The sequence below is a fragment of the Mastigoproctus giganteus genome, chromosome 11 (assembly GCF_048544385.1).
Source record: "Mastigoproctus giganteus isolate SK-2022 chromosome 11, ASM4854438v1, whole genome shotgun sequence".
Taxonomy (NCBI): domain Eukaryota; kingdom Metazoa; phylum Arthropoda; class Arachnida; order Uropygi; family Thelyphonidae; genus Mastigoproctus; species Mastigoproctus giganteus.
In genome coordinates, this window is record NC_143585.1 from 105,036,090 (window position 1) to 105,063,002 (window position 26,913).

Consider the following 26,913-nt stretch of genomic DNA (forward strand, 5'->3'; position numbering starts at 1 on the left):
AGTGTATCTTTTTATCAACTTCTGAAATATCAACTTGTAAAACTGAAGCAACTTCCCTTAAATTCGCTCTTTTTTTAATTCGGTCTCTGTAATATTTGTCGGAAGGATCCCACAAACATCTTCTCCCCTCAAGTTCCTCAATTAGTTTTAATGTTATTTTTCGCGACCACTCCATCCAGTTAATATCAAAGCCAACGAAAAACAAACAAAATTAAGTTGACCAATTACCTAACAAAAATTCACAATACTTTTCCTTGGACACAAATCTGTGTCTCTCGAGAACACAGTTTTGGAACCACCACACTTCAGCTAGGGAGTGGGGGGAATCTCCTGTATAGTTAGAGAAAGGTGCCCTTGTTGGTTTTGCCCGTTTTGCTATTTGCTCTACTCTACTGATTTCAAATAGATTTATTACCATCAAGCAGGATACCATCGATTTCGTACAAGGGAAAAACGCTATATGCGCTGTCTACCTCGGACGTGCGGATTTACACGCAGGAGACGGATCAACAGCCACCGACTGTAGGCAGATTGTGCGCATGGCAAAGTCCAAGGACACAGTTCCGTTTTCGCTTCGAGAGAGCGATTGTTCCCAACACTGTTCAGAACATTTTACTTGACGCATGTGCAATTACACCTAGAACATTGTTCTGGATTTTTTTTTCTGGACAAATGGATACGGAGTGTTTATCTGCAGACAAGCTCGTTAAAATGAGTGGACAATAGGTACAAATTAAAACGTGAGCCTCAAGTACTGCCAGCGATAGCTCTTCCAGCGAAAACTGTACAGTGTCCTTGGATTTTGACATGCGCATAATGAAGTTTTCAGTCGTTTATGTGTCCAGCAGCGTATATGCACGCGTCCGTGGCAAGCTCGTCTACCCCATGCTTGCTCTTATAGGGTGGATCCTATTATTTCTAACACAAAGAATTTGTGTTAGAAAATTAGGCCAATTCAAGATTAAGAATCATCACAATCTACTGTCCAAAAATATCATAATCAAAAATATCAGTAGTAAATACACCTAGACTATTCAAAAGACTATTCTGATGATCGAATTCCATTGAGTATAATGATAAGAATATAACAGTAAAATGAATTGTAGAGAGAGACAAAAAATATTGTAAAGAAGTATCAAAGCAGCCATCTTTGACTTATTTCATGAAATTTGAATGGTTGGTGAAGGGATCGGTTTTATATTTGCCTGGTAAGCATAACAGGATTATATAGTGAGCTTGCACTGTATAATTAGCAGTCAAAATTAATTCTTTATTGCAAACTTGTAAGAGAAGGAGAACAGATGTTAATCCACTTCGTTACCATGAGAACCAGGATTTGATGATAAATGCTAAAACTGTTTCAGGCTATAGAAATAGCAACAGAGATGAGTCAGCAACAACCTCAGCATCTAAGCAATCGCGGATTAGCACCTCTGTTCGCTTTTTATTACAAGTTTGCGATAATGGATTAATTTAAGCAGTGTGACTGCTAAGTTAAGATCGTAACATTCTAGATTTTGCAATGAGATGTTTTGCAGTCAATAAAATTTTTTGGAATTTAGATTTAATGTTCTTTTAATGAATCTAAATGTCTAAAATGGTTTCAAAAACGTACATGTTCGAAGAAAATGGTGTAGGATGTTTTCTATGTTTATTCACAGAAAATATGTATTCTGCGAATTTTTCGAGACAATAATCCGTAGATAAATTATCTTTGTATCTAAGGTACAGCTGAACACAGTACTAGAAGCAACATTACTCATCACAGCGACATGGCCAGAAGTATTACAATCAGGTATAATAATTTGAATAATGATGCATATAGAGTAAGGCACAAATAAAACAAAATTTACGTGTTTATTATAATTGGGAAAAAGTAATGGTGACCATGGCCAGAATTATGACAATAAGACAGAGGCGAAGAACATTTAAAATTTGATTAATATACAGTAAATGTAAACCAAAAAAGAGAACAAATATTTACATCGTAGTATATTACAACTGGAAAAAATACGGCGTGAAGTTGAACAATATTTAAAACAAGAATGGTAATTTAAAGTGTTTTCCTGAAATATTCAAAAGATTGCAGCGTTTCTAAAGACGCCTTCTCTAAAAACTCTTCTTGGCATCCAACATTAGCAAATATAAAACTATAATTCAGAAGTGAGAGGAGTACAACGCTAAATGTTGGCAAGAATATTGTTATTCGTATTTATTTATGTTTATATTTAACAAATCTTACTGCAAATGTGAAATTTGTAGGCATTAATCTAAAACTTAACTCTTTTTCAGATTGATGGTATCGAAGGAACAGGAACAGATGATGACAGCGACATATCACCAACCGGTTCTTGGAAAATGGACAGTCCCGAAGGAAGCCTGGCCACTGATCCACAAGAGGAACATTCAACAATGGACGAATTTTTATGGTCCCAGAAAAAGAATGCACTCAAAAGAAAAAGAGACCCGGAGGATTCTAGAGTGAAGGAGGCTTACAGCATCTTGAAAACGGTTTCGGCCAGAAATCAAGTGAGGGATGGCTGTGCTGTGTATGGCGAACACATCGGGAATAAATTACGCAGCTTCGATAATCGCACTCGATGTATTGTTGAACATCTCATAAACAACATCCTCTTCGAAGCAGAAATGGGCAAATTCAACGATCTAAACACATAATGTTCAACTATTGTAATCGCTGTCAGCTTATTATGAATGTGACATATCATCGATGTCTTATCATCATCATCCGCACTACATCCTGAAATGATGGACTGGCTGCAGTCCTCACCAGGTGTCATTCATTGTCGATTTTCACACAACCTCTAATGCACAATTTTGGAGTACAGAACAACTAACGCTCCCTGTATAATATTGAAATGTACAGTAATTAGTAAATTAAAATATTGAATAGTTATCAGAAAAAACCCTATTTTGATTTTAGTTTTATTTTCGATATTTACTAAATATTATTTATATTTACTAAGAGTAAAAGTTTACTGAATGTGATTTAAATATATACCTTTGTTGTTATTTATTTATTTTTTATTAAAAGTCAGTTAAAGTATACATTTTATATTTACCTTAATTTATCTATGGTAAAAGTATCTATGGTAAAATGAATTTGCAGAAAAGATGAATAAATATTTTGAATCCCCATTGATAGGAGAAGTTTGTGAATTTGAGGACACTAAAAAAATAAATTCTCTGTTTATACTCTGGGAAGACTACACATGGTTAGATGAGTTCACACGATAGAGATACAAGACCATTGGTAGTTGAACTGGTTTGAACCACGGTCACTCAAAGTACGTGTTCTTGTCTACCTCGGGCTTGACCAGTCGGCTACAGTAACCTAGCTAACCTAGGAAGTGGAAATAGACCTGCAGGTTTGCCTTTAGTGCCAAGGAAGGATGTTACACCGATGAACTACCATTAATGGAATTATAAAGAAATCACACGATCTTTCCATCAGCGCTAGGCAGCAGGAATCGGGATTCATCCAATAGACAGTGTTTTTTTTTTCCTTCAGATCTCAGGTATTCCTGCAGTGTTTCCGTTGATGTTTCTGAGCCCACTGTAACAACGCCTTCTTGTTTATTGCTGACAGGAGTGGAACCCAGTTTGGCCATTGGCTTCGATATCCCATTCCTGAAAAGGTAAGACGAATTGTGCGTTCTAAAATGCCTCTTTAGTTGCCAGTATTGTACTGGGTTGTTATACGATTAACTGTAACCTTTTTGTTAGTCTGCACGCGTGTTGTCGGCCTCCGCTCCGTTGGGCTCTCGCATCAACGAGCTGTTTCAGACCGCTGTATCGCCGTTGGCCGGATGTTACTTGGTTATTGGACCAATCTTGAAATACCCGTGGACACAGTAGTACTGAAAACCCCAGCACAATTGCAGTTTTCTGAGATACTCGTGCCGGTGCATCTGTCGCCAGCTACACTGCCACGTTTAAAGTCACTTCAATCTTCGAAGCTGTGCACACACACACACATACAACGTCCCTATATATCTGCCCACCTGTCTTATATGGTATGACACAAATATAAGATGATGTTGCTGAAGGAGCGATCAATTTCAAAATAAGGGTAGGTGTATCTAATAAAGTGGCTGCTCAGAGTATAAGTAAATGGGGGAGTTATAGTTAATCCTTTATGGGTACAATTTTGCTAATTTTTTTACTCATTTTAGCACAAATTAGAACAACAGCCTACAAAATTTTAGTGTCCTCAATTGTATTTTTAGGCTCCTATGAAATGTAGACTCCAGCTTGAAAGAAATGTTCTAAAGAATGACTGTTTTTGATAGATGTTCTTTGTATTAACATTTGAGAACTGTATCTCCAGATTTCTCAAAGAAAGGAAATCCACAAGGCACTTAAAATTGTGCTTTTTAAAATTCCTTCAAGCAGCACTTAGTGACCAAATTGCACCTAAACTCCATGGAAAACTGGTTAGCGGATTGTATAGCTCAGTCTCAAGGCAGGCTGGCGTGGGTTTATTTATTTATTTTAATTTAAAAGTATATATTCACATGGACCAGGACAGCAACGTGCTAGAAGGGCATGTTTATGACAATGCAGCTTAGCATTATTGATTATCCCTTGATCAGGAGGTTGAACCATTGATGTCAAGTTAGTGGTTAAAATGACAAAACTTAAATAATATTGATTGCATCTACGAAACGGTGACTTGTTACTTTCTCTAAAGAACTATTGATCTACGCATTTCATTTTATGTAGAAATCGCTCACGGTTTCTTGTAACGCCAGTAGACTAATAGGTCTTTTGCCTTATGTTTTCCTTCCGGGGCGGGGAGGAGAGAGCAAAAAAGAAACAAACAACGGCTTCAGCAACTTCTAGTTATACGGTGTTGTGATTGAACAGTAACGTGGATTGGATTGTTTAAAATTTGAGCAGAGGTGACCATTGCCACGAACCTCATATCTAAAAACTGTGAGTACCTTATGGTCGGTTTACTTGTTTTGTGAATGAAAATCTCGGTTTATGATAGAAAACACCAAAAAGGCCCATAAAAAGTTCCTTCCATCTTTTTTGATGAGATTCGGACCAGTGTCTTTGCCTCACAGTATGAGACAGCAGCAATGCTCGCCACTGTGAAGACTTGCAAAGTGGCAGCAACCAAGTAGCCCTCACGGATGGCAGGTGGATATAATTACCGACCTCCTCACACACACACACAGGCTAGGGGTATCATGATTTTTGATCCTAGAAACTCGGGATTTTAGTCCAGCAAACAGACAATTCGGGTACGGAATACACGCAATTTACAGACACAGTATACTGTCGCTTTATAGCCTTAGTTGCCTTGGCACTTAGCATGTATATATATATATATATACAGCAACCAAGTCGATTATTATGGTTTTGAGCTATCTGTTATTATGCCTGGATTAGGATAAGCTGTTTCTGAATTGGCAATGTACAACCCTGGCATGAAGCCTTCCATATACAAAAACCTCGGGAGTATTAGGGGATGTGCAGCTACATTGCATGCTGCTTTACTCTCTTCAGAATCATATTCTGGAGGCAATGCTTTTGGAAGAATAAAGTATTCAAGAACTTTGCGTGAGCTACAAATAAAATTTTAGATTTGTCAACCTTGTTTACAAGAGAGTTCAACACAGTTTGAAGAGAATTTACATTGGGAAATCTCTTATTACTGTAGTCCACAAAATAAGAACGAACGAATGGAACATTCCTAGGGATTGTTAAAGCTAACATAAATAAACAGAATATTGGGCATGACCAGCAAATTTAAAAGCTCTGTTTCATCAAACATCAAATCTGCATCACCGCTTAATGTTTACCATTGAAGACAGGAATCAAGATCTTACTTAATTTTCTTTATTTGCTCATTTTGAAAGTACATTTTATCATGACTAGTGGAACTGTTATTGTCTTTTTCACATCATGGCGGTGTTAGTCAGTCTCGGTGGGTTTCAGAGGCCCCTCCCATTTCTTCAAAAGGCTGGTGTTTCGCAGAACAAAACAGGCAAATCGACTATATGATTATTCAATGACGCCTCATCGCCTCATTAAAACACAATGACGCCTCATCGCCTCAGTTGCTTTGCCAAAAATAAACATCAACTTCGTTACTACCGCAATAACTCCACGGTGCGATCGGATGTAGTAGAGATGGCCAATTTGAAATTGAGTTTTGGGGCTGCCCTTGAGTGTCTTGAGTTAAATTTAAAAAATCAGTACAACTGCTAAAATCGCGCTGAAAAAAAAAAGAAAGAAAGAAAGAAAGAAGGCATGTCGTAAGGCTGTTTACCAAAGAGGCTGAAGACTTGTTTTTAGAGCAGCGTTGAGATAATATAATTTCTTCGACACGCACCATTAACTGCGTCTAAAGTTGGCGAGTTGTCCTGAACTAGTATTTCCACCATTATAATTTATTCTTATTATTATTTTGAAAAAATGCTACACTATTATTGTTTTGTGAACCGGTTATTGCACGTAATAGTTTTCATTATATTGTTTCAAAATATTGCAAATAAAAATGCACTGTCGTGACTTGCTTCATTACATTCGGATCTGCAGAATCAAGAAAAAAAAAAACAATAAAAATTGTTTAAAATGATTTCAAATCTACTGAAGATTGTGATAAAAATAGTTATCAGATTATTCGATAGATTTGAAAGTAATTCAATATTGCAAAACGTATTATAAGTTTCATTTTAAGTACTGGAATAAAACTCAAATAAAACAAAATCAATTGGGTTCTGTACGTAGCCAGAGAAAGCTGAATTTACTACAAAATGAGTCGAAATCATATTGCGAAGCAAGTCACCCACACACAGTGTTGTTGATGATTAGCACTCCATAATTTGGCACAATTACTGAAGACTTGACGACCAACGCAGTGATGAAATATTTTCTGAAGTTTTCTCTCTAAATGGATTTAAAACTTTTGAATCCAATTGGAATCCATCTCTCAAATTATGGAAATATTTCGGTGTATCTGATCTGTACATTTAGATATTCCATGGCCCGTTTTTATGGATTTACAACATTGGATTTCTCATGAAAGAATAATAACAGTTCTTTCAACGGCGTCAAATGACTTCCATTTTTTCTATTCATCCACTTCATCCTCAGGACTAATAAGTTCATAAATTATTATTTCTTCTGAACTATCACTTGTATCTTCATCACTCTCGTTATTTGGTATTATTAGAGGGTCGCAAAACTCTTCCATCTTCTCTCCAATATTCTTCTTCCAAATTTGAGTACAATATTTTTCCACGTTTCTTCCCCAAACGAAGTTAGCCCACGAATAGTTAATTCTAACAATCCATCCATAGATATATCCCCACTAATATTAAAACTTCTAATGTATTTTTTAAAATCTGCCCGTACATATTAAACGAAATGAATGTCGCGTGGTAGGAGGGCAATCTTAAAATTAGGAATCTTTTTTTGAGAACAGCGTTTTGCCCAAATCTAAAAGATCAATTTTCTTAACTCTTCACTGAAGAGCCCAATCCATTATTTCCTGTTTTCTGAACGATGAGTTAGAAGAATTGTTTAACTGTATGGAACGATGGGTGCTTTGTCTATAAGTACGACTGCCTTTTCAAGGAAATTGGGTAGCACTTTGTATGCGATGCCCATTTTTCAAAAATTTCCGAATTCACCTGACCGTGATATTCCCCCGTTGTTGCGTTTGCTTTGGGCAGTAAAATTGAATTAGGAATATACCCCATTTCTCCACCTGAACGTAAAACAAAAAGTCGCGTTTGGAAGAATTTCCTGCTTGATAGACCCTGCAAACATTTTGACTTTGCCAGCATTTGCTAAATGTCAAATTGCCATCGATCCACTCATCATAAACCTAATTTCCCTTATAAATCGCAAATATCTTGTTATTTTAAGTATAATTTTCGTTATTTATCATTCAAAGCTTTCTTTTTCTTTGAGATTCTTCCCAAAAATCCGATTTCATGAAGAGTTTTTCTAATAGATTCTCTTTTAAAAGTGAAATTAATTTTCTCTTTCACAACTGAAATTAGCTTAAGTATTATTGGAACTCTTTTCTCATTTATGGTCTTGGACAGTTCTCCTTATAACTCGATCGAATTTGTCCACAGAAGTTATGCCACGACTTGTTTTAGTTCGCTTTTTCGGAAATTGAAAAGTGTTTTTCTGAAACTGCATTTACTGCTTTCTTATCAAAATAATTAACGAAGTTAAATATAATGTTTTTACCCCTACTATGTAAACTTTTCTCTCTTGCATTCTCCTAAACTTGAACAAACTACAATTAAACAATGCAATTGTTGCGATAAATGCTGACAGTGTTTATACTCCTCACACGAGTCGTACTATGGCAACACCTCTATTTTAAATGGAATCGTCCTGGCATTTTGCCAGGCACGGTCACATTTCATGCGGTCGAACAGTAGGAAGGTGGAAAAGAGGAATATCAAGGATTCAACTGTGATTATACTGCGTACTTTCTTTAATACTTTTCCACAAGTTAAATGCACTTGGTTTACTTTTAGTTCTGCTGTTACCTCTTAAATAAATATTAATAGTATTTGCACGCAATTATAATTCATTTTTATAATGTTTTTATATTTTAAGTTATATTGAATTTATCCAGTGGTGTGTTCCATATATTATATACTATATATAATAATAATAGTCAGTCAAGTTGCCTGACTTCAAACTGTCAGGCAACTTGTTCCAGAATTGAACAATTCACTAGCCAAAAGCAAACTTCCTACAATGTAGGATAAACCTCTTTCCACGTAATCTGAATTTATGGTCCTTAGTTCTGGAATTCTTTATAAAGTGAAAATTCACCTTCGTTTTACTAAAACCCCTTTCAGAGCCTTATAAACCTGAATCAGATTCCCTCTAAAGTGTCCGGTTGTCAAGCTCTGTAGCGCCAACATAATCGAAGTCCATCCTCGTTTTTGCCGATCTCAGCATGCGAGTGCCCTTCTTTTGATCCGTTCAAGGAATTCAATGTCTTTTTTCAGATGAGGTCTCCATACATGGACACAGTATTCCAACTGCGTTCTTACAATTACCATCCTGTCTCTACAGGATATTGTTCAATGAATCATTGATATGTCACCATGGACTCTACCTGGCCGTCTGTTTTCACTGCTCAGAAAACAGAGAGAGAGAGAGAGAGAATAGAGAATACAATGGAAAATACACCAGCATCTTATAGTACTCTACAGGTTGTTCACCTCAAATATAAAACATGTTTTTATGTTGATGGTAGCAAATAAATTAGTGGAAATCCTGCGTCGAATATTGAAGAGAACCACGAAGATCTCGAGAGAATTCTATACCGATTCAATGCGTATTGCAGTCCGTAAAACTGTTGTGTTGTGAAAAGCCGTCGCTCGGGCTGTAGATCAATCAGCCGTAAGAGTATTGGAGTGAAGTGAATAGGTACAAGTGTACCATCGACATACATCGAAAGGAGAGACATTTCACAGCGAACAGCTTGACTTGGGGCAACGACCTCCCGTGCATATTTCACAACAATCACTCAATATAGTCGCCATGACAACCGCGAGAGACAAATCGCCCGAATCTAACGGCTTAGAGAGTAAAGAATGTCAGTTGGGATGCTTACAGCCTTTACTATACTTATTGATTGGAACGCGCCACTCTTGTTTATGTATGGTAAATGTAATTGGGTCTCGCACGAGCTTCGTGTAGATGCTCCTAATTTAGAAATATTAGTGGGGAAGTCGATAATGTGATTAGTTCGATGATTAATTTAAAACGGCAAAAAATTAGAACATTCTAAAAACACTTAGTTTTTTGACTGTTCTTCAAAGATTTCGAAATTGAAGATGGACATATCCACAGGGTGAGTGTGATTTAATACTATAAACTGCGTTTGTTCTTAATGGTCGATTTTGAGAGGGATGGAAAACGGGATTTCCTGGTAAGTAATTTGTGTCTGCTGTATGGAATTATTTGGAGCTCAAATCTCCTGTAAGGAGATTTGAACTCCAAATCATCTGCTTACAGGAGATTCAATCTCCTTGCAGGAGATCTGAGCTCAGAATATTCGCTACAAATGTTTATTTTTTACTGGGATTTAAAAAAAAATAAACAAAAGAAATAAAGTGCACCGCTCATGTTTCGAAACCGAAGTACAGAAAATATTTTTTAAACATTATACGCTTTTATATTGAGTGAGCTACACTATCACTTTTCTTTAATTTCTATTTGCGCCGTACAATTCATTCATATATTTTTTTACATTGATTAAACGAAAGAAACATTTTAATTTCTTCAATGATGATCATAACATTGAGTGATACCCATGTTCAATTTCGGGATTGAATTCAAATTCAGATTTTTACCTCTATTTCTGTTCTGGTGCTCTGACTTGTTGAAGGTCAAAGCCTGTTCGCACGTATACGTACTTCTGAACAAATTTGCAAAAAAATCTTCTTCTGAAGTATATCAGGTTACTTTTTATGCGGATGTGCCATCCGCATAAAAAGTAACATTTCAAAATCCTCATATTCTTAGTGGGGAGAGATTGCTAAACAACAACGAATGCTGTTTGAACCAATATATACACTAGCCTACTAAAAGCATTTGGATACATTACTTTTGAAGAAAGGCAAAATTGAATGAACAAAGAATAAGGAGTTCGCCCATCTTTAGCTCCAACAAGAACAAGGATCCATCTCAGAAAGCTTTCGACCAGTTTCTCGTAGCAGCAAACAATAATTGTGGCCATTCTTTCTTCATAACGATTTAACTTTAGAAAAGGGGCATATGGGCTACGTCCCGATCTTTCGTTCCATTTCATCCTAAACGTGTCAGATCGGACTATGGGTTGGCTAGGTCCAGATTCCAGACCTTCGTTTTCCTCAAAGCAGATTCCAACACTGCTTTAATCGGTGGAATGGAGCATTATTGTGTTGTAACATTGAGTATGCCCATTTTCGTAGAACTTTCAGGGTGTGGGCAGCACGGAATTGTCCAAGATCTCAGTTTGTACTCAGCACTGATGGTTCCTGGTGCTATAGGTCATTTAAAATAGAGGGATTGTATCAGCTCTACAATGCGACCATGCCTCCTTTGAAAGCCATTGTGGACACAAAACACTCCCATAGATCATGTTCCATTCTCTACACCCAAACTTATTCTCTAAGTCTGACCTGAAGACTTTAACGAGATTTATTTGTTCCAATAGTTCCAGCTTTGTTCCAGCTTCCAATGTTCTATGGTCTTAGATCGATGGGATATGCACCGGTGTAAACACGTTTCTTGTTCTTTGGTGCGGTGTGAAGGTTGAAAGAATGAAATTCCATGTCATACAGCTCCCTGCAAAGACGCACCTATGAATTTTCACGTGGACATTGGGAACTCCAACACTGTTTTTCCCAACGATGTCGGTTTTGCTTGTTGTCACTTTGTTCAACGATCCACTATTCCTAATCGCCATTTTTTTTTTTTTTTGTCCTACCTGACTGTTTCAGTATATATTCATCGCCCTCCGTCATTTCACTACATCAGCTACGGTTGATTGTTTTTTTTTTTTTTTTTTTTTTTGCGAGGGAGGGTCAAATGTATGAATTAAATTGCTGACAATACATCCGACGATCAAGCTACCTTTTAGGCACTTTTAAACTTGTTCAGCTTGGCAATACATCTCTATCTCACCGTTCACTTCATTAGGGGATCGAATACTTTTGGTAGGGTAACGTATGTATATTTATGAAACTTAAGCAGTTCAGTATTGAAGGAATTTATGTCGCTTTAGATAATATTCACCACAAGGCTGTATCTTTCTAGTAATTGTCCTGCCAGGGTTTCGGTTTCAAAAGGAATAACTTCTGTGTCATCAGCATTTCCTCGTGAACTGAATATAAAATTGTTTCAAGACGCCAGTGTTAAAACAACGTTATGAAATTGAAAAATTGGGCAGGGAATTGCTTATTAATTCCCTTAGGAAATGCGCAGTTTGACATTATTCCCACCACTCATTATTCCTATTTTAAATGCTTTTAAGTTTGTTATTTCTTTTATTTCCACGTTCATCAACTGAATTTACATTTTAATCTTGTTTTTTGTCTGAATTATCCGGTTGTTGTCCTTACCTCGTATTAAATAGTAAGCAGTCCAACATCATTCAGAATTCTGTTCTTTACGACCTTGTCGCTATTCTTTGTTTTGCTCACGTGAAAGAGGGTAGAGCCGGTCTTTGACTTCATTGGACCCTGGTGCGAGAATTAATGTTGTGAAAAAGGAGAACAATGAGATCTGCATGGACTGAGGGCTTCTCTCTGTTGGGATTTGTGGCCCGGATGCATTGCATCCACTGCACCCGTTCCCTAAGGACCGGCACTGATATCTGGTATTACTATAGTGCTCGCCGTTTAGTGTCCTGGCTTTCGATTGTATTCTGATTTTAAAAAGGTCTGTAGATCATGAATCAATGTATTTGCAAACAAACAAAAAAATCCGATAAGATGATCAAGGTAATCCAGCTTCGTTACAATTATTTCTATAGGTATTTCCAAGAATACATCAATCTTAAAGTCGAGGATGCCTACAGATAAAAATATCAGACAACCATTAATGTGTTTGTTTGTCAAGTGGGTTGTAAAGTGGCAACATGCACAGGTACACGATCAGCGAGAAGTTGCAACGTGCATCGATGCACGTACGACCTACGTGTTTCATAATTCACCATCAGAAGATGAGTGCCACCCCCCAACTAAGTGGGAAGTGACATTGGACAGAAGTTCTCGTCCATCCCTACCACCGGGAGATATGGTAACTATCTAGGGCTTCTGCTATCTATCTCTTAGATTCATCGTCCATTTGAATAAGTTAGCAAAAAAGCAGTTATTAAAATAAGTGACAAATCTCTTATCGGTGAACAAGATCAACAGATTATCACGTTCCAAAATTCCATTGATCTTTCAAGAAACGATCTTAATATCAATAACATTCACTCTGACAACAAAATAAAAGTTTGTCATCCCTTTTGGCCGAGTCCGTCTTAATTGCCATATAGAATAGAGATAAGTTATTAATCTCTTCTTTCTGGAATGCAGGCTATTAATATTAGGACAAGATGTTATACCCATGATAGTGATTAATAATTATTATTAATTTTATTTTAATATTATTTTTAATAAAGAACAGCATTCCAGAAAGGAGGACCAATAAATCAACAGGGATTCTCCCCGCCAGCACCTGTAGAGGTTCGATAGAAACTATACGGCAAGTACGAGTTGTACCCAGAAGAGCAAAGCATTGTGCCAGTAAAAGATTTTTTTTAAATAATTGAATTCGAAATTGTATATACCTAAGTACCAGAAGCATAGATCAAAGGGGGATAAATAAACACTCATATAAGAGGTTGATCAATCGTACTTTTATTTCCCAATCGACTCTAATAGCTGTTCTGAGCTTGGCGTGCAAAATCCGGATTTTATTTTTTAAAAATTTTACGTGTTCCTTGAAGAAAAGGTGCTTCTCTTAGTACAACCCCAAATATCTTGTTGTTCTGGCATACCTCAGGAAATCTATTCTGGATATAGGTGTCCCGACTGGACATCTATTTGTGCTTAGTGAACCTTTCAGCAATATGTACTGTTTGCTTTGAAGAAATTTGAGTTTATACAATTTGCTATAATCCATTAAAGTGACAAGATCATCAGCATATGCCACAAATTTCGTTCCTTCAGTTATTTTTTTTTCTTTAAAAACTCATCAAATACAATGTTTCAAGCAAAGGAGCCTATTACCGAGCCCTGAGGACAACCTCTATTAACACTACAATTAATCTGAGTAAATTTAGTCTTCAGAATGGTTTCTATGTTATAAAAATAGCCCAGAAAAAACTGAAAACAATTTGTCTGAACATTCAGGTATCCCAATTCTTGCCAGAAAGCCTTCCCACTAAAGCCTATCGATGCCCTCCTTAAAATTTACAAATAATTCAACAACATACCATCCCCTCAAACTCTTGAACACTGCGAATAACCTTATAAATGGCATCCTCTGTCGCCATTCCTTTTTGAAACCATATTGGTTCTCAGAGGGAATATTCTTGTTAGTGTAATAAATCATTAACCGAATGATACTCATCAGTACATTCACTTTTTGTCATTGCAGGTAAAAGAGCGATGGAACGGCATGAGATTCACTGGGTAAACGATGAGGATATTTCATAATTAGTTTCGATAGTGCAGCCTTCCACATTTGAGGAAAGGCACCCTCCGAAAGACAAGCAATACTGATCTTTAGTTGCAAGTCTGATCGCAAATGAAAAGATTTGTACAAGTGAGATCTTAAATGAAAAGTCTTTTTAAGAACTTGAACCTCTATCAAAATAATGCCCAGTGACTTTCAAATCTTTTTCTGAGCAACTGCTTCAATAAGCTCAGCTTACTTATATAATTCTTCAATCTTATTAGAACAACATGTAGCATTTTCAAAAAGAACGTTCTGCTGCATCGGGGGCATTTCGATCATCAGAACCCCAAGAAAAGAAGCTCGTAAGATCGTGATCATCTAATCATTCCACCTTTCAACCATTCAGCCGCTGCATACACGCAGTAAATTTCTCTATTTAATTTTCGAAGATAATTGCTTGACTTTATAGCATTAATATAAATCCTTCTTTTGTGTATGCACCATATCAAAATTACACATTTTCCTGTCTCTGGAAATGTCTCCTTGCACTAATCTTTTTTTTTTCTGTTCAGTCAGTTCACTGCTCCACCAAAAATTGCTCTCTATTCTAGATAATTAAATTGTAGTTTTATTTATCTATCCACAGCAACACGAATAACCTCTTTATTTTTGTTCTTACAATTTCAACAAACTGGATTCTCATTTCTGGCAGAACAATTCCTAAAAGAATGGTCTATTTTGAAACAGCGACCAGAAACCACATCCCTTTTACAATATTTGGCAATGCGACCAAACTTTCAACATTTATAACATTGAGCGACTGTAAAGATCTTCCAGAGTGACTCTAAAATTTATAAGCCGTTCAACTAATAATCAACATATAATCTCTTGCGGATGCTTCGATGTCTGCCATAAAGGAGACTTCATCTGTAAATCCCAGTTTTTCCTGAATTTATTCACAGATAACCCTTCTGTATAGTAGTAGTAGTAGTAGTAGTAGTAGTAAGGTGTAAGGTGTAAGGTGTATTTAGTGTCAGACGGCACCAGGGGTTCCCCCCATCTCCGCGTAGTTTTCATTGTGGGTGTACCAGTTCACTGGAAATGCCAGAGATTTAAAAGTGTATGGATATTGTATATGTGTAGTGCCGTGTACCGTTGTTCATCTGGTCGTTTAGCCGCTGGACCCCTGCTGAGGCCCAACGTTGCCCCACCTTAGCCCCGTGGAGGCAGACCAGGAACCCAGTAGACTTAAGTTACTCTGGCAGGTCCTGCCACCTAATTTCCTGAGATTTCAGTGGCTAGGACCTAAAAAAAAAAAAAAATAAATAAATAAATAAATAAATAATAATAATAATAATAAAAAAAAATAATAATAAATAAATAAATAAAAGAAAATAAAATAAATAAAGAAATAAAATAATAATAAAAGGATAAATAAATAAAAGGATAATAAGAAAAAAAAAAAAAAAAAAAAGAATGTATTTATATTGCATGCATATATGCATGTATACAAGCACATATATGTACACACAACGTGCATACATGTGCCAACGTCAATCGTGGGGTTGACGTCGCTTGAATTGGGCCAGAACGTGGGTGAAGATATTTTGGATGCATTTAAATTTAGGTGTGTGGGACTTCGCTAGCGTGAAGATAGAGAGGGGGGGAAGGCTGAAGTCTGGGGGGAGAAAGACAGAAATATGGAGCCAATAGGGAAGACAGCCCCAAGTTTAGTGTGGCATGCCCATGCCCCACCAGAGTGGAAATGAGGGGGGGGCGACGAGAGAATCGTCTCCCCGGGGGAGTAGGGTTTAAAGGTGAAGGGGGCTAGGGTGCCCTCTTCAGGCTGCCGTGAGGCTTTGGGAGCTAGGCTGCAGTTTGTTGTCTCTATTCTTGTCCACTTGATTCAGATTGGGACACTCATGAGGCAATCCCTGTCCCCCCCTTTTTTTTTTTCTCCGTTGATTCTCTTTTCTTCTTCTTTTTTCCTTATTTTCTTTATTCCTTTCTTTTCCGTTCATTTTCTTTTCTTCCACAGTTTTCTTTTCCAGGAATTGTCTCTGTCTTATGCGATTTATGTTACTGTACTATCAGTCTCGATGTATAGCAATTAACACCCTTCTCCTTGTGAAGAGGTCCTGTGCATACTGGGAGAGCGCTCGGTACTCCTCTTCCGTGTCAATGAAGTGATGTTCAAGTCCTTTGGGGAGGTAATGGATTTTCGTGATGAGGGTGCATCTGAGGTCTTCGTATTGTGGGCAGTCGTAAAGCAGGTGGTCCCAGCTTTCGACCTCCCCGCACGTGCAATTTGGGTCATCGACGAGGCAGAAGCTGAACAGTTTCTGGTTGAAGGGTCCATGTCCTGTGAGTAATGAGGTCAGGTGCAAGCCCGGGAAGAACCAACCCGGTTGCCTTGGGTATATTTTGTTCAGTTCTGGAAAGAATTTACGAGTGATCTCGCCCTTTGTCGTCTCTGTCCATCTTTGCTGCCACTCCTGAAGGAGGTAGGTCTGTAGTCGGGCTCTTTCCGTTTTTTGACTGCTTGCTGGGTTGATTGTGAAGTCCTGATGATTTGCGGCCACTCCCTTTGAGTGCAAGTAGAGCAGTCCTGCTTTCACAGCTTCTAAATCCAGGGGTAGCGCGCCAGCAAGCACCTGCAGTGCAGGTGTGCTTACCGTGCGGCAAGCTCGTGTGGTTGTCAATAGGATGGTCCTATGTGTCATATCCAGGATTTTCTTGTTGGTTACCAGTGATGTTTTGGTGTACCATACTGCAGCTGCGTAGATTATTGCTGGAATGAAGGTTGACTTATAATATAGCATTAGGGTTCGTTTTTTCAGTCCCCAATCCTTCCTCGTAATCCTAGCCACTAGGGCTGAGTATCTTCTTATTTTCATTCTTATGTGTTTCAGGTGAGGTATGAAGGATAGGTTATTATCTAAGATAACTCCTAAGTACTTCATTTGCTTGGTGAGTTTGATGGTCAGGCCATTTATTTTTATTTGGGGCGGACGCTGTACCTGAAGAGTTCCTTTCAGCAAGATGGATATGGTTTTCGTCGGTGCAATTTTTAGCTGGTTTTTTGTGGCCCAGTATTGTAATTTCTGCATTGCCTCATTGCCGATGTTTTCCAGTTGGACTCTGGAATCTGCCTCAATAGTAACAATGAGATCGTCCGCAAAGGCCTGGGCCTCAGCCAGCCCCAAGTCCTGGCACAGGAAATCGTCCAAGACCATGTTCCAAATGAGAGGACCCAAGACAGACCCCTGCGGACATCCCCTATGTATGTTTCTTGTGATTTTTTGATAATTTGTATTTATTTCCACTCTTCTGCCTGAAAGGTAGTCTTCCATTGCTTTGTATAAGTTGATTGGTACTGCAGCTTCTCTCAGTCTGTTCAGGACGCTCGGCCACCAAAGTGAGTCGAACGCCCCGGCAAAATCGACTGAAATGACCAATAGATATTTTTTCCTGCACTCTTGTGCTTTCCTAAGCAGATTTCCAAGGGCATCCACCGTAGAGGATCCTGGCTTAAAGCCAAACTGATTTTTAGCTGCTAGGCCTGCCCTTTCGTAGTGGTTCTGTATCCGCATGTGGAGTAGCCTCTCGTACAATTTACTGACTACTGAGAGCAGAGCGATGGGTCTGTATGATGATGGACATTCTGGGTTCTTAGTAGGATTTTTCAGAATTAGCTTGGTGTTTGCAGTTTTCCATGCTGCAGGGAATTTCCCTGTTTCCAAACATCTGTTGTAGAGGGTGAGTAGGATTTGCGGAGCAATTTCTACTATTTTTTTCAGTATCTCCGGTTCGATCATATCAAGTCCCGGGCATTTGCGGTTTTTGATCCTGGTAGCAGCCGCGCCGAGTTCCTCATGGGTGAAGGGGGGCTCGAGCGCAGGGGTGATATATTTTTCATTTTCTTCGCAAATCTTATGTTGTTCTTGCAGAGTTAGGGTCGCGGGTTCCTTGAAAATTGTGTCGAGTATATTACCCATTGATTGCTCCCAAGTGGTTGTATAGTCTCCTTGCGAGGTCCTTGTGGTGCTGATCACCTCCCCCCTGGGCAGTTTGTTTGTAGTCACCTTGTAAACTACACCCCAGGGGTCAGTTCTTCCTGTCGTGGATACTAGACGCTCCCAGGAACGCTTCTTGCTTTTCTGTATCGCGTCCGTATACTGATTTCTGACTTCTCGATAGCGCTGTCTTAAAGCCTCCACTTCATGTGCAGGCCAAGTCCTACGGGCTCTCTGGAAATCTTTCCTAGCTTTTTGCATCTGGCGTCGAAGCACGGCTATTTCTGGGGTCCACCAAGGAACAGCACCAAGTTTTGGGTTTTTTCTTTTGATTGTTCGATCGCTAATGGTTTGTATTAGGTCTGTAGTCCCCCTCAGAAGGTCATCCGGGTCATTTTGCGGGTTTATACTGGCTGGGTTGCTTTCTATGGCTGTGATGAGCAGGTTTTTGAATGACATCCAGTCTGCTTTGGCAACTGCATATCTGTTTTTCTGTTGGTTTGTTCGTGTTACTGTTGTCAGTTGTCTGATTATTTTAAAGGTGATTGCACGGTGGTCTGAGGTAGTCCATGCCTCCTCCACCTTCCAGTCAGTCACAAATCCCGCCAAGTTCCTAGTAGCTAGGGATACATCGATCGTAGCCTCCCAGAGGGTGTTGCAAAAGGTTGGCAAGTGGTGAGGTTGATTTAGCACTGTCAGCTGTGATCCTGCCAAGTAATCCTCAAGGAGTTGACCATTTTGGGTTCCACGCCTGCCAGGGGTAGTACTGTGCCATGTCGGGGATCGACAGTTCACGTCAGCTCCTATGATGATTTTTTGGTTTGGTAGGATGTCCTGCAGGCATTGAAGATATTCGATTGCAAAATCTATCTGTTGTCCTGGTCTACAATAGAGTGCCACAACGTACAGGTTCCCTAAAGCTGTATTTAGCTGGGCACAGGCGGCCCACTCCGTGCAGAACTGCGTGATTTTAGTCACTGTGATATTGCTGTTCCTTACCAGGACAGCAGCCCATGGGGTGTCTTCAACTGTGTGTATCACTTTGTAGGTGAGCGGGTAGCATACAACCCGTTTCCCATGCGAGTATGGCTCCTGTAATATGATGACATCGACGTTTTCCTCTTCAGCTTTAACTCGGATCTGGTCGGCTACTGCTCTAGCCCTCTGCGCATTTATTTGAATTATTTTTAGTATATTTGTGTTGTAAGCTTTAATTTTCGTCCCCATAGTTAATCCTACTTTGGTATAAACTCTTGGCTCGTTGGTACGTGGGACACATGGGGTCTCTCAGTGAATGCTTGTACTCTAGCTTTAAGTTTTTACAGTTTACGCAGGTAGGTCCCACATCTTTGTGGGGACAGGCATTATATTCATGGCCTTTTTCTGAGCAGTGGCCGCATGTTGGGGTGGTTTGTGCACACGTATGCGTGGTGTGACCGAACTTGCAGCAGCGGTAGCACTTCGGAACGACCACACGTTCGTGATATCGGTAGCAGCCCCATTCTATAAACACCCTTGTTTGGTTCTTCAGGGTTTGCCAGGCTTCCGGGGTTAGTTCTACTACCCAGTTTTTGTTTATTCCATCCCTCGCTTTAATGGAATATTTGGGCATTGCTATCTCTTGTGGATTTTTGTTAGGGATTTTACCCTGTAGGTTTCTATGGTAGAGTTCGTACGCTAATTGGTTCGGTGTGATGTCTTTATCTACGTCGTATATTATTATGGCTGGCCCTTTTCTTTTGGGTGGTTCAGCTGTTAGACCCAAAGTGGCTATTTTCGGGTTTTGTATTATTCCTAGCATCTCTTTCTTTGTCTCGGTTTCTATTACCAGTCCTATGCTCCTCATCTTGCGTATTCCTCTGATTTGGGTTTGTTTGAGGTCTTCCTTCATGGTGCTTATTAGTTTTGCCTTAATTTCTTCACTTGTTGTTATTTCCTCGGCATTTTTGGGCCTTAGTATTACCAGGTTTGGCGTTGGGAGGAGTGTCTTTTTCTTTGGCTGTTCGTTTCTTGGCATCTGTGTCACAGTTGGTGGATTACTCAGTGCACTTGCATAGGTAGGGATACGCTGTTGCATTTGTTGTGTAACCCTACATTCCTGGTAGGCCTCCAGTTTGGCTGCATTTCTTTCTGCCTCACTGCGAACCTTGTGGAAGACCGTCTCCAGCTTGGTCCATATTCCTACAATATCAGCCCTAAGGGCAGCTGAGATTCTACTTGCGGAGTCTTTCAGTTTGTTTTCAAGCTCCACCCGGAGGGCCAAAACCTGGTCCAGTACCGTTCCATCCGGCAATCTGGGGTCTGTGGTAGGCTGGGGCTGCTTACTTAATTCTTCGCTGTTCTCTGGTTGGGGGTCCTCATTGTTTTGCTGGTCTTTCGATTCGCTTTGCGATCTTGTCTCCATTCCCGTACTCGGGGCGACATATTTCTTGTATTTCTTTTTTGAAGTGTGTTGTGGCTGTGCTCCATCGTCGTGGTCATTCTTCTCTATAATTTGCAAATCATCATTTTGCTGTAGGATAGGTTGTTGCCTTCTTCGTTGGTGTTCATCTTCTGGCTGAAGTTCAGTAAATTTCTGACTATGGCTAATCATTTTGTCTCAGGTACGGTTTATCGAGACTAATCCGGATTATCGAGGTAGGATCCACACACTCAAGAACCGGCTAGGAATGTTTACAAATGTTGCCGATCGTAAGTCCGTGGCACAATTTCGGGCCTAGCAGTGGTCAATCTAAACTTTTGATTCCCCACAAATGATTGGGGGGGGGGTTAACCCAAGTATAGTGGGAAAGTTAATGCTGTGAAAAGCAGGTGGTCGCTGCTTTTTGTGGCGATGACGAAGCTACTGCCGAAGGCTGTAGATGGCAACCAGGAGCTCTCGCTAATAGAGGCTTAAGCATTTACACACATGGGGGTCACCCTCCCCACTCAATAATGCAGATCACTGTAGTCACACCCTCCAGTTCAAGAACAATGGGTGAAGCAGAATGTGTGTCGTCGCAGGCCGTCCCAGTGTAGCACGGCGCAGTAAAAAATAGTTCTCTACACTAAGTACATGTTCGAAGCACACGATTTTACAAAATTCGGCGGTTTACGGTACAGTTTGGTGGAGCGGTCTTTCAGCTCAGTTTTAAACACAGTTTGGGCAACTCCCCAGTCAAGTGTAAACTACCAACGTGGCTTCTGCTTTACATCAGTGCCTCTCTATGGCCCTTCTGCCAGCCACATGGTGACCATTGTAGTCTGACAACAAAGGACACAGATAGAAACGCTGGTAATTTACTAAATTCCCAATAGATATTAAAACTAATCTCACCTACGGAATCCTCCAGATAAGCTCTTTCAGGTGGAACACTTTTTTAGACTGATTTAACATTTTAAACACTTCATTTCCACACAAATTCAGGAGCGCGAAATAACGTGTCCGGTCGTAACGGCCGGCCAAGGTCAAGTCGTAGTAGTAGTAGTAGTGGCACTTGATGCAAGAAAGCAAGTGTAGGAGCTTATGCAGCATCAGCCAAAAAAAAAAAAAAAAAATCATCACGCCATTCCCTCCAAATGCCTGTCCAGTTCCTCCTTAAATTTATTTAACCTATCAACTTCCACAACGACAGATGGAAGTTTGTTCCAGCAATTAACCACCCGCTGGCTAAAGGCAAATTTCCGCACATCTATTCTACATCTGTCCTTTCTTAATTTGAACTTATGTCCCCGTAGGTTCGTAATCTGAACAAGTGGAAGGATCCCATCAGAATTCAGCGTGCTCAACCCATTCAAGGCCTTATAGACCTCAATCAGATCACCGCGCAGGTGCCTAGTCTCCAGCCACTGCAATTTGCAGAACTTAAGCCTCTCTTGGTAAGAGAATCCCTTCATTCCCCTCACCAATCGTGTTGCTCTTCTCTGTACACGCTCAAGCAAATCTACATCCTTCCTAAAATGAGGCCTCCAGTATTATCTTGGAAATCTTCTTCCGAAAATCCATAACCTTTAAACTTGTATTGTACTGCCGCGTGTAGCCATCTGTTACTTACTTGTGGTAGATTAGTAGCAGACAAAACATTCTTTTCGGTTTCTCTTCGATACTTGTTCAATACCTAGTAATACAACATACGTTGCAATTATGGCAGCGGTGGTAACGTGGGATCGTTATATTAGTGGGTTATCTGACAGGTGGTCCTCTGAAATAACGATCCCTCATTAACCGTTAACCGTTATGTCAGGATCCTTTACTTCGAAGGAATTAAAATTCGGTGAATAGGAAACTAGCTTTATGGTGTTTAAGGAATTTTGCCATTTTCTTTATTCTTTTGATAAATATGCATTAGTCTAATTATGAATTTTTGTACAAGTCTACATAAGAAGACTTCGAAAACTGCGTCATACATTTCAAAGTATGGGCAACTTCGTTGATCAGCACGGGCCGCTTGATCTCCTGTGGTGCGCTCTCGATTAGCTTTTAGAACATTTCTCAGAATTGCCTTGTAAAGGAATACACCATACAACGAGAAAGAAAAAAACGTAACGTCGTCATCTGGTGGCCTAACAAAATTCACAAATTAAAACAGCAATTAAACGGTTGGATCCCGAGAATGGATCCACCTTAATTAAAATACCAAAAAAAATCACCCATTTAAAATGTGAAGCACGGACCTGAGTTGAAGAGAAGAAAAGAAGAATCCACAAGAAGCAGTACATCAGGTAGTTGCCGGTGCGAGCTCTCCAGGAGCAAATCAAGTTGTATCTGGTGGCTGACTGAGGTCGCCATCAAACAGTCCAAAAGGGCGGCTGGGACTATTGCTACGTTAGAGTATAGCAGAGTTAAGGTCGGTGAAAACGCAAATGGAAAACAAAGCCATTAATTTGGGATGAATATCAACAAGGACCCCCAGAGTTACTGTTTCAGAATCCTCAGAAGTTAAGTCCCATTGTTTTATTTGAAACTATCAGTGTTAGTAGGAGAGGGGGCACTTTGAACGAAACTGACCAGGGGGGGCGGTCTGTCAAGCCTCCCTTCCCCCACCCCGCCAACCCTCCCCTCTCCGAGCTTGCGGTCTGCCTCCCCCCCTCCCTCCCCTACCCCCGAAACACTTTGAACAGAATTACACAGCGGGTGGTCTGGCGACTTCCCCCTCCCTCCCCCACCCCAAAACACTTTGAACAGATTTTGTCAGCGGGTGGTCCGTCGATCCCACCCCGCCACTAGGTGGCGCTGTCATCGAAACACTTTGAACAGAATTTCACAGCGGGTGGTCTGTCGACCCACCCCCGAAACACTTTGAACCGATTTTGGTTGCGACGGTCGCCGCTAGGTGGCACTGCCATAGAAACACTTAAGCTAGCTGACCAAGGGCAGTATTCCACCCTCCCCACCCCCACACACAGATGTTGAATCTTTGATTGTGATGACGTCATCAATCACGTGAATCCTTCCCATGATAATGTTATTTTTAGGCAATAAATTAATTAGTGTTATTTTGAATTGTTTTTACTTTAAAGTATTCATGAACAAATCAATGGTATTTTTAAAGTATTCATGACCAATATTTTTAACCAATGGTATTTTTTAAAGTATTCATGAACAAATCAATGGTATTATTTGAACATAATTAAAGTATTCATGACCAATATTTTTAACCAATGGTATTTTTTAAAGTATTCATGAAGAAATCAATGGTATTTTGTGATTTGAAAGTGATTTTCAATATAATTTTTAATGAAGACAGATTTTAACGGATGACCTTTTTTGTTTGGAATACTGAACTACAGTTGCTTTCGAATAGATTTGAATAAATTTGTACATGAACATCCTCGTGAATATTGTTGTTTGCCGTATAACGAACAGTGAAACTCATTCATGGCAAGATTTCACTGGTTCTCTTTATTTCGAACACAGTTATAATTTGATTAGTGTTATTACTTGAATGCAATTAATGTGTTTTTTCATAATTATAAAGTTCGAAATTAATTTAAAATGGTTGAAGTTTAAGGGGAAATTTAAAAAGTTAAAATAAATTTACCACAGGTTGTGTGAAAATTACAAGGTAAACATCGTAACTCCCAAGCTGTATAACATTCTTACTATTCTGGTTAAAATTCTAAAATCTTCATTGCAGACTGGGTTAAACGGGCTTTTATCGGAATTGTAAAGAGACCGCACAGGTCTTTACTAATAATAAAATCTCAATTCAGATTGCATACTGTTATGAGAACAATCCATTTTTTGTTTTCCCGTATGAAGTTTTCAAGCATAGTTCCAGAAAGTGTTCAGCATTTACAGTATGGAAAAAATTTTGAGCTCCACAAAAATAGACCGGCGATGCTAAGTTTAAGTACTTAGCAATTAAATTTAACTTATTTGCATAGTTTTCCACTCACCTAGTTTTATTAGAGTTCACATTTTGTCTTTCCAGTGAGCGAAACTTTTACACACACACACACATAGCTGAACGAGAATGGTTTCCATTTGAAATTGTATGTTACCCAGAGCCACAATCGAGAGACACGTTGTCTTCCTTTTGCTGCGAATATTTTATCAATTCAGGACGTTTCTTCTCCACTTTGATAACTACACCACAAGAATCTGAATGGAGGGTTGAAAAATTCACAAAACCAACACAAGCAATCCATTTGAAGATACAGAAATTGTAATGACACCAACCCCACGGCTAAAGGCAACTGAAATGCTATAATTATCATGTGAGAGTTTAACCAATCATAAACCAGCTTTGCACGATAACAAGCAAAAAATTAAGTGATATCCACAATATTTTTTCAAAAATGTTTCCAACATTTGTGCGAAACGTAATCTGTATACTGATATGTCCATAAGCCTGGAAAACGTAAAATAGGTAGAACTCTGAGAAAACCCCCCAAAACAGCAGTGTCATAAAATTCCGTTTATGTCATAATCCTTTGGTTTAATTCCAGGAACACAATTCCCAATTAAACAACATTTTTTACATAATTGTAATATGTCTCTGTAGCCAATAGAAAATACTGTAATTGCATGTCTATATGAACGCAATAATATTTATTGTGATCCTGCGATTGTGTTTTTCCCAAAACACAATCGTTAGTATGAACTTATTTTCACTCTCAATAATAGTACTAAGACACAGATAAAATTCGCAAAAGAATAAAAACTTATTTCTCTATCAATAATAATGTTAAGGAACCACAAAGATACAGATAAAAGTTACAAAAGAATATTCTATTTTATTCTTAAAAAAACTAAAGAAAGATACAAAATACTTACAACTAAAGATTCCCTAATCTAAATAAATCAAGCTACTGTAACCACCATCTGTTGTTAAAACATCGTTACTCCGATCGTGCCAGATGATGGGCACGGTGGAAGCACCGGACGTGGAAAAACCGCTCTCGTCAACGGCATAGGGATTCCGAGGACCACCAACATTTACATTGTCTTCTTCATACTCCCTGACAATAATTATGTCCGGTGAATGAACCTCACGATCAACGTATGCCGATCCTATTGACACTCCCGATGCCGACCGTGAGGAGTTGGATGCGGATATATCACCATCGTATGAAAGATGCAAACTTGCAGAGGTTGAAAATTTCATAGACACTTCCCATGAACAGAGGCTATCATCCAGCGATAGAGATGAATTGGTGTAATCGATACAGGACAGCCCCGTACTAATGGGAGTTGAGCTCCGTGTTTTTGGAAAATATGTCGAGGCATTCCAGTCAAAGACCTCATAACGGTTAGCAACGTCCGAAAGGTCTATGTCGTCGCAGGAATCGAAGGGAGTTGAACTCCGTATTTTCGGAAAATATGTCAAGGCGTTCCAGTCAAAGGTCTCACAACAGTCAGCAACTTCCAAAAGGTCTGCGTCGTTGCAGGAAACCCACGGGTCACAACACTCTGAACTTTTATCATAACAGACACTTGACCCTGAACACAAACGTGAGAGTAGCATGAAGAAATAAAAAATTTAGAACATATTTTTCTGATATAATTTTAAAACTTCATGAGTGAACGTTCTGTTATGGTAATAGAAATGAGAAAATGCAGATATATACGCCTAAAAATTAACAGATTTTATAATTTTCACAACCTATTTGTATGTGTCAAATGTATATTTTAGCCGTTAGGGGATAGCACAGCTTGGAACTTCACAAATTTTACGAAAGATAGCCTTTGTTTGTCCATAAGATCTTCACTGAAAATGGGGAAATTTGAGAAAAATCACATGTCACCTTTAGATATTTTGCGTGTCCAACCGGAAAATTTGTCCCGTTATATTATTTTCAATTGCTAGAATTTGTAAAATCGAACTTTTTGTGACAGTTTCTCTTTCGAGATAGAGAAATTGTCCTTAAACGATTTCGCCCACTTTTCAATCCAACCCTCAGGTTTTTTTATGCATTCCAACTCAAAAAATTACGCAAAACGACTGTAAAACGGTTCGCATCCGGCTAGTTGGAATTATTGAAATTATGAAAAATAAATATCGTAAAGCTACATTGACTGGTAGTTTGAAATCAACACTTGTTGACAAGCTGATGGAGGGGAAAAATAACATTCAATCTCAGCAACTGCGAATGGATCCAAAACAGTTAAAAGCTGAGATTTTTAATAAATTTTCAGTTATCCATCAACACTTTGTAACCTTTTCAAAACAAACATGAAAAAATCAACTTAAAATTCTTAATTTTAAGCATTTTTCGTGTACTATAAGATAAATTTTAACCT